At 36.6% G+C, this 9674-nt stretch overlaps 1 long non-coding RNA gene across 1 annotated transcript in view; it reads left to right on the top strand.

Annotated features, from left to right (window-relative positions):
- The first annotated feature begins 1791 nt into the window (after positions 1 to 1791).
- LOC125754264 (uncharacterized) overlaps positions 1792 to 9674 on the top strand; it is a 187690-nt gene continuing 179807 nt past the window's right edge. Inside the window, exon 1 of the long non-coding RNA XR_007408018.1 lies at positions 1792 to 2027. This is a non-coding gene — a long non-coding RNA (uncharacterized LOC125754264). The remainder of the gene's footprint in view (positions 2028 to 9674) is intronic.

Here is a 9674-nt window from a genome sequence, read left to right as displayed (position 1 = left end):
TACTTTGAGCTTGGTGTATTTAACCATTTGCTAACATCAGGTCAGTTGGATTTCAATGTAGTTCTGTTAAGAATGGACAATAGTCTTGTTAGTATTTAATTATGTACAGCATTGTGTCATCTAGTTTTGTTAAATTATATTGTAAGATTGTAAGCTTTGTCAGGACAGGAGCTATATTGTGTTATTTACTCTCCACAGAACATCATACAGTACAGAACACAGAAGAGGTATCCACTGACCCCTTTAAGAAGCGTGTGTAAAGTTTATTCTACTATGTCTCAGTGAGAAAGAATGTGAGGCTTAAAAAAATATTGAAATGGTTAACTGAATGATATAGGGAGAGTCAAGTATAAACATACTTTGTTTGGGATTTTAAACATTAAAAAAGTTATGAAACAGAGTATATGATAGCAGTGAGTAGAGGGAAAAATAAGGCATTTGAAGACCGTGCAGTTTCTAGGGAGGAGATATTCAACTAGGGAAATGGATAGAAAGAACATAAGAGTATATCAGAGAATGAAAAGAATGAAAGATCAGTCATGTCCCTGACTGGTATTCAGGGAAAGGGAAAAATCCAAGAACATTAGGCTGTTCATACCTTGTTTGAGCAAAAATAGTTTAAGGAGGAGGAGTACTGCAGTTGATTTTCAGAGTAAACTGTGGCTAAACTATGGGGGAAATGTATTTTGGGACAGGATTTTAATAATATGCTTATGTACCCTGTGTTGCATTTGACAAAAGTATCTTCTAAATGAAAGTTTATATAACCAAACAGACCTTTTTTTCTTGTGGACATAAGAAATGGGGAGTTACTTGAGGAGGAGGAGCACATTGTTTAAATGATGGGATGCTAGAACAGTGGGGATTTGGAGCACGGTAATAAGCACAGGGGATCTGGAAATGTCAGGCAGATAATACAGAAAGGCAAGGAGAAGGGGAGGGAGGCAGGAAAAGCACTGCTCTAGTCACTATTGTCCCAGGTCATGAAGAGCAGAAATACTGTCATTCAAAATAAGTCCAAAAGCTCTTTATTTGATCACTGAGGAAAGACAGGCACATCCACAGAAACATATGAGCTATCCTCTCATGTGGATGGGTGGTGCCATGTAAGTGGAAGAGCGGCAGGGAGAGGAGAGGGAGGCAGGGAGGGAGAAAGAAAGAGAAACACGCATTTGGCCAAAATCAAGTGTGGAGTCCTGCAGATACACCATTATGTAGAATGTTTAAATAGAACACTGAAAGATGTCATTCATGAGAACTTTGAAAACCATAAATAATGAGGAACATATAATTTTAACATGACTAAAAATAGAAAGGATAAACTCTATGAAATAACTCATTTGAATACACATAGAAGAAATCTGGACAAACCAGATGAATAATGGGCTAACCATAGTAAGGGGATGGTTGCTCCACAAATAAAGGCTCGGATGACACATCATCTGAAATGATGGGAGGAAGAACTAAGGCATATTCTATACTTGCAAGTCTCTAATTTGCAAATCCAGTTCACAGCACAAATTAATTTGGAAGGCAGTTTGAAATTTGGAATACATTTCCCCGTAGGAATAATATTCCATATTAAGTTCCCAGGCCTGTTCACAAAATCACTTTTATACAAATATGAATCTGAAGCATAGAACCAACAGCAATATCTTACTATTTAAATAATTTGATTCTAATTAACCACAACATGTAAGATTGTCTGATAAACTGGGCAGGCTGAGGAACTTCCAGAGCCCAAATGACTTGTTTCCATAGGCACTGAAGAACATTCTCTTTTCCAGCATAATGAGTCAGGACAATGTAGTTCTTGACTTCGCCTCTTATTTCCTTAATAGAAAGTATTGATTTTTATGGCATTGGGACACAGTATATCTCGGGGTGTCGTGAAAGACAGGAGTATGTATTCATCCTTGGATCTTCAAGTGAGTTGAGAAGAAGGCCATCTCCGCATATAAGAAGCCACGTAGGGTAGGACAAAAGGGAGATTCTTTTCATCTCCGTTGGCTAATACATGTTCTTATGTAAGTAGCAAACAATTAGAAGTACCTTGCTTCTTATGGATCCGTACAACTTGAAAATAGTGAATGGATTAAACAAATAATTTTGTAGTATATAGTTGGCTGCATTTGAATATACCCATCCAGTGAAAGAACATCTTATAAAAAAAATGAGAAAATCAGATAATATTATATGAATAGAGAATCCATAATAAATTCTACATAGGTAGAATTCAATTTTCGTAAATGTCATTTTAACATCTGGTTCTGTATAACAAGACTGTTTCCAAACCCCCCTGACAGCCCTTAAATATTCTATTTTGCTGATATGGATAAAAACAATCTTTCGAAAAGAAAACTACCATAAAACAGATGTAGTCAAAAGTTCCTAAACATGAAAGTAATAAACCTTGATGACAAACAAGTTTGGGAGGGGCAGGAGCAGGGCTGCAGAGAAGTTGTAAAGCAGAGTGATAGAGAATGGAAGAGCCAGAAAAGTTCTGGGAGGAGAACGTGGTGAGAGAGGGCAGGTGGCAAACCTGAGGATAATCCTGAGGGTGAGCGCTAGCTAGGGTTCTAGGCAAGGAGAGATGATGGACTCTCTCCTGTTGCAACGTAGTCTCAGTTGCAAAGCAAATGTGTCTTGTGGCTAATCAAGGATTTGACATTTGCTGTAGTTAACTAGAACCTGGAGATTGATCCATGTCTTTGTCTTGTCCTGATCTCTAAGTCTTTGAGTCCATTTTCAAGGGCAATTGGAGTAACTTAACTTTTGTTTTGTTTGGCTTCTGTTTTTCTTGGAATTGGTAATGTAGAGTTTGTGGCACTAGTTTTGTCTGACTTAGTATACAGAAACTCCTCAGGACCCCTGACCTAGCTTATTCTGTCTAGATGCCAAGAATGGTCGACTCTATAAAGGATTCCTGTGCTTGGACCTTGATTTTTTTTCTGTATCCTCTTTATGGATCCTCTGCATTTTTTTTCTGTCCTAAATCTTTACCTGGATCTAATGACTGAAACTTTCTTGTCATTTTGGTTTCAACTCAAATACCACCTTCCCAAAGAGACCTTCTCTAACCAACTAATCAAAGCGACCTTAACACTTTTTATCCTTATCATTCTGGCTTATTGTCTTCATAGAACTTAGCAGCATTTGACAGTATTGTGTTGTCTGATTCTTCCAAAAGGATCAAGGTCCTTAATATTCAGAGTCAGTGGTGAATCCCCACTTAGAAAAATGCTGAGCACATAGGAGATCCTCAATAATTAATAGATAAAGGGAAGAATGAAAGAATGTCAGTTTCTCTGTACTTTCCCCCCAAATCTATGTAGTTATTCTCCAGCTGTCTGAAGGAATGGTATATTCCAATGTCTTCATCTATTTTTCTCTGTATGTTTCCCCCTTCCTGTCCTGAAACCTACATTATTCCCTCATCCCCTAAAAAATTAATATTTTGGGGAGTAGGGTGGGTGAGACTCGGTCTTTCTTATGCAGTCATTGACAATTAGTAACTTAAAATATGGTTTGTAGGGACACCTGATTGGCTCAGTCAGTTAAAGCATCTGCCTTCAGCTCAGGTCATGATCTCAGGATCCAGGGATCAAATCCCACATTGGGTTCTGTGCTCGGTGGAGAGAGTCCGTTGCTCCCTCTCCTTCCGCCCTTCCCCCTACTGGGACTCTCTTTGTCTTCAAATAAATAAAATCTTAGAAAACTATGGTTTATAAATAAAATTAGGGGCCTCCTCCTCTTGCATAGTGTTCATAAAGAAAGCTATAGTTAGAAAGAGACCCCATGGAGGCCATTCAGGTGCCTAGAAGAGAGGATGTGGAAAAGGGACAAGACTCAGCTACAATTTGGGAGGTACAAGGGGTCTAACAAAATGGCCGTTTTCATGTACTTTAGGATTTCATGGTGTTGGGTCTTCTCTGTGAACCTCTTTCTCTGTTTTCTGTTTTGCCCTGGTTGCTTGGGAAGAGAGGAGGAACTGAGAGGTGTGAATATTTAATATGAGATGAGAGAATAGAGGAACCTAGGAAGAAGATAGGAAGGGGATTCTATCGTTATGAGAGGTCATAGGAGAGAATAGAGACAAGTCCTCAAAGAAACATTGTTATGCAGGAGAGAGCAAGAGGACAGAGAGAAGGCATCTGCTGACCCCACACACAGCCACTATACACTTTTCTTTTATTCATAGATTGGCCTTCAATTTATTGTCTAACACAGGGTACTCTTTAGAGTGCAACAAGATACTATTAATAATTAAGTATTAATACTTAACAGGTGTCAACCAGGATGCATGAGTACTTAGAGATTGTGTCATGATCTCTTTTATAAAAGTACAAGACTTTTAACTTGTTTTAAAGAAATTAAACTCTGAGAAAAAAAGCTGGATCTAGGATGAAAGAGATAAACGGTATTATTTTAAGCACCTGAAAAAAATGCCTTATCTGCCTTTCACCCTAAACTAACATTTTCAAAACCAGATTTAAAGATGCCTGGGAATTTTTCTTGCTAAAGTGAGTTAAGCTCATCAGCCATTCCCCTAAGTATAAGTGGATTTATCAAACCCTTTTATTTTTGATAGCAAATTTTAGTATAGTTGACATACAGTGTAACATTAGTTTCCGATATAAAATATAGTGATTCAACCTCTCTATACGTTATGCTATGCTCACAAGTCTAGCTACCATTTGTCAACATGCAACGCTATTACAATACAATTGAGTATATTCCCTGTGCTGTACCTTTCATCCCAATGACTTATTCATTTCATAACTGGGAGCCTGTATCTCCCACTCTCCTTCACCCATTTTGTCCATCTTTTCGCTCCTCTTCCCTCTGGCAACTTTGTATTTATAGGTCTGTCTAATTCTGCTACTTGTTTGTTTATTCATTTGTCAAAACCTTATCTTGAATTGTGTTTTGATTGAGACTCAAAGATTCAGAAAGCCTATAAATACAAGAAAGGAGTGTGTGTGTGTGTGTGTGTGTGTGTGTGTGAGAGAGAGAGAGAGAAAGAAGAGCGCACATGTGCTAGGAGATGGGGCTTAAAGAAGTCATCAAGTAAAAGGCAAAAAAAGAAGATATAGGCTTTCTTACATTAGTCACCAGCATACCCTATAGGGACTGGCTCTGATTATATCAAGGGCCTTCTAATAACTTCTACTTTTTACTACTATGGAATTTTGCTACTTTAATTCTAGTGTTGCAATTAATTTAATGAAAAAAATAATTTTATGGTTGTTTTTAAATGTTTGAGTGACAAGAGAAAAGCGAAATAAAAAAGAACATACCTGAGAAGATGAAACAGTGACTGTTAAATCCTTTGGGTTCTGTGAAGAAAGAAAATACTAGACAAATTCAAATAATTCTCAAAGGTTTCCTCTGCTCATTCAAAGTGAAATGGAAAATTCATATGGTTACATTTTAGTCCTACCAAAAAGTAACATTTTAGAGAGTCTGGGCTCAGTCCTCGAGATATGTCAGACATATGTTTTTGCCTTAATATGTCCAGATGCTGTCTCATTCCTCCATTTCATTTTACATGTGTAGACTCAGCCATCATGTATTGCAAGTGAGCTCACCTCTCCCTAAGACGTGTTCTGAGCACCTGACTCAGAATTAAACTCTTAACATTTTGTAGGTCAACTTTAAATCATTGACGGAGCAGAAAAAAGAACAGAGGATCTATTGTACATTTCTCTATGGGGGAACATGAAAAAAAATGAATGGCTAGAGAAGCTATGGTAACTAAAGCTGCTCACAGAGAAATCTGACAGTCACGGAGTGTTCCTGAAGCATTGGGCTAAACGAACAGATTTCTGATTTATGCTTGAGAGTCTGGAGATTGTGAAAAGCCATTTGAGAAAGTTTAATGTGAGGAAGGCAAACACTGAAAAATTAAGTTTATAGAAATCACACTGCATATAAAATGGTCATTTACACATGAATTATGTTTAATTACTTAATTGATTAGAAAATATAGATTCATATCTATTTGTATAGTCTATAAACAGTTTATTAATATGCCACATAAGTGATTCAAACCCATTACTTACCCAAAACTCTTAACATCCACACTTAAGAGAAACAAGATGGCCAGCTTTGGAGTTTCAATGGATGGGCAAAAATGTTGCCTATACTGGCCACACCCATCCCACCCTAACTTCCTGCAGAAGAAGGAGGAGAAAACTATCCCTGGATGACCTTAGCAATACTGATATGCCCTTTTGCTTTTTTTTTTTTTTTTTTTTCCTTTTCACTCTTACAACAACAATGAGGGAAAGAAAAAAATACCCTCTGGGAATTTATCCAGGGGACAAAAGAGACTAAATAATATACTCAATGAACAAAGGTGGAGAACAAGACCTAGAAATAGAGTATAGATAGGAAAGGATAGAGTGAGGAAAGAAAAAAAAAGTGCCAAAATAATTAAAAGAATCAGTGTAATGGTGAAGACTGGTTTTCATCTAGAAAAAAAAAATGAGAAGAAAAATATAATTGTAAATTCTAAGTTGAAAATTGACCACTATTTTAAGGGAATAATAAAAGCTCGAAAATAAATGTACAAATAGAAATATTCATTTGAATATATGATACTCATGCTTAAAATTTAGTGTATGACTGCTTTCTCTAAATGTCATGAAGTAGCTTGATGTTTCTGAATATAAGGTATTTCAAAATATTCACATGCTTAGAATTGAATAGGTAATACATTCAGATATTTAAATGGTTTGATAATCTTTCAGATATCTGAGAATAGTATAGACACAGTGTAAAGAAAAACTGAGAACATAAGGAAACGTATAAAGAAAAATAGTATAAAAAGCAAAATATGTGTGAATAGAAACTTTTTTCATATTTAAATTTGTGCATTAATAGTATTTTTCATAAAGGATCTGAATGTGACATATCCACTTTGTGATCCCAGCTCCACCTTCATTTCATGCTGGGGTTGCCGACAGATTTGCTCATTTACTTACCTCTCCTAGCAGAGCAAGCTGTGATACATCACTGGATAAATTACGTGTGCTTTTACCCTATTTTTTTTCAAGTATTCATGTATTTGGACTGTGGGAGAAAGCTGGAGAATTACAGTATAAGAAGTTCTTAATAGATGACAGGTCTACTAATAATGTTTCTTTTGTATTGGTTCTGTTTCTGTTCTAAACTTGATCCAAAGATTAATGAGAGTACATTAAATATTTCTAAACACATTCATGTCAGCTTAGTGACTTTCTTTTGCCGGTGTAATTTTCTGTTTTTTTTCCTAAGAGATCTTTTCTGGATTTTCTGAAATAAGTTGCTGTGTCCTTGTGTGCCTGGTCTAAAATATCTAGCAAGCTTTGTGACATTGAATGAGTCTTGAAAAACCACTTTGTTGATTAAAAAAATTTACTGGACAAGAGGATTTGTTTTCCCTTTCTGACTTGGGTTCAATTTTCCCCTTCATTTGCTAAAAGGTTGGCTGTCTTAAAGCATGGAATGAATCTTTGCCCTTGGCCACGGTTGGACAAAACAGACATTGAGTGTCCATGCCTGACTTGGTGCTGTCCATATAGGCACCATGTAAACCTTAAGACATGGCTATATTGAACTTGAAGCTTCACACCGGTAACAAATGCGTCTCTATAAATAACCTAAAAAATGTAAAGATACCTTATTAAGTTTAGGATTACACTTGTTATTGTGTTTCAAGTTCCCAAAGACCTGAGAGAAATAGAAAGTTGCTTCCCATGGGTAAATGAGAAGAAAAGACAATGGTAATAATTTATGTAATAAAACCATGCTAAACATTTTAAACATACATGCTTCCATTTATACTATAAAATCATCCTCTAGCAAGCAAGGTATGCATGAAGAAACTCAAAGTCAGGGTGGTTAAATAACTCTTCAAAATTATCCAGACAATAAGTGAAAGAAATGGGTTTCAAGCTACTACTGAGAATAGGTGGAAGGGAAGGAAAAACAGATACATAATGCTGTTGTCCAGGATAATCTTGATTTAGAAAGTTATGTCCCATTGTCAAAATATATATTCGAATATATTTTAAAATATGTTCTATATAAAATTTGCATGTAAAGCCTGTATATCGTATCTCTTGGACATTCCCCCCAGCTTTATTATGATATAATTGACAACTAAAAATTGTATATATTTAAGGTGTGCTACTTGATGTTTTGATGTAGGTGCACATAGGAAAATAATCACCACATTCAAGCTAATTAACACATCCATCACCTCACATAATTAGTTTTTTGTAGGGGTGTGTGGTAAGAACACTTTACAATATACCTTCCTAGGAAATGTCTAGTAGACAGTACAGTAATATTAACTATAGTCCTGTCGCTCTACATCATATCTCCAGAAATTATTCATCAGGGGAGATTTTGGTCAAAGGGAAATGGAAAGATGTTGGCCCTTTTTAGTTGTAATAAAGAGATTCTGGTTAATTCAAACACTATAAAACCTGGAATAAAATATGCTGTTTGGAATTACATTCTGGTTTTAATATGATCACATCATCTGGCTTGGGCATACAGGCAATGTGATTATAGCATCTGTTACCATACTTATCACCCGGGTTGATTCAACCATTCTGGCTGCTGGCACTAGCTGACACTTAGTCTGTGACACTTAACCTTCAGACAATGATCCCAAGTGGATGGTGACATTCTCATGGATTAACTGAACCATTTGCCCTTTATCTCAATGCTTTTATACTCTGACAGAGCCTTGATTGCTCTGCATTTACCAGATTTACTGTGTTTCTTATATTTTGGGGCTTGACAGGTAGCGCACATCAACCCAATATTACCCTGAAAACAAGCCTTAATAGAAAGTAAGTTATTTGCTGATGAAATTGGGTAATTATGATCATCAGATGTCAGATGGTCAGATGATCATCTGAGATCCAGTCAATGTTGGTATTTGCTCTGTGTTTAAGTTAAATGCTATTAACTCAGATTCACCAAAATCTTATCAAAATGAGAAATCACAGCTTTGGAGACAGTGCAATGATATAAAATGTTAGACTGAAGACTTGGGTTCAAGTTTCAGCTCCACAGTTAGCTGGCTGCATGACCTTGAGCCAGTTATTTAACCATTTTGGAGCCTGCTTGTTTAACCTGCAAAATGATTGGGAGAGAAAGGTTGGGCAAGATCCCTACTAAGGTTCATCTATTGTAGCTGGAAGTTCTCTGAAATGTTTAAGATTTAAGATTCCTCAGGGGGCACCTGAATGGCTCAGTGGTTGAGCGTCTGCCTTTGGCTCAGGTTGTGATCCCGGGGTCCTGGGATCAAGTCCCATGTCGGGCTCTCCTCACAGGGAGCCTGCTCCTCCCTCTGCCTATGTCTCTGCCTCCCCTTCTCTTTGTCTTTCATGAATAAAGAAAACCTCAAAAAAAAAAAAAAAAGATTTAAGATTCCTCAACTCTGCTAACTATCAATCCAGAAATTTTAGGCAATATTTTCTTCATTGAAGAAGCATGTTCTTTATGCTGCTTAACCATTTTGGTATACATAATTATATTATTTATATAGTGCTGTATGATAAATTACCACACATATAGCTGCTTAAGACAACAGCTATTTATCATCTCACAGTTTCTGTGCCTTAGTTGGGTCCCCTGCTCTGGATTTCACAAATCATGACACCATGTAGATT

Source organism: Canis lupus, chromosome 33 (genome assembly GCF_003254725.2).
Source record: "Canis lupus dingo isolate Sandy chromosome 33, ASM325472v2, whole genome shotgun sequence".
In the NCBI taxonomy this organism is placed as follows: Eukaryota; Metazoa; Chordata; class Mammalia; order Carnivora; family Canidae; genus Canis; species Canis lupus.
Note: the sequence above shows the minus strand (reverse complement) of the source record. Positions and strands in the feature narration are given on the sequence as shown.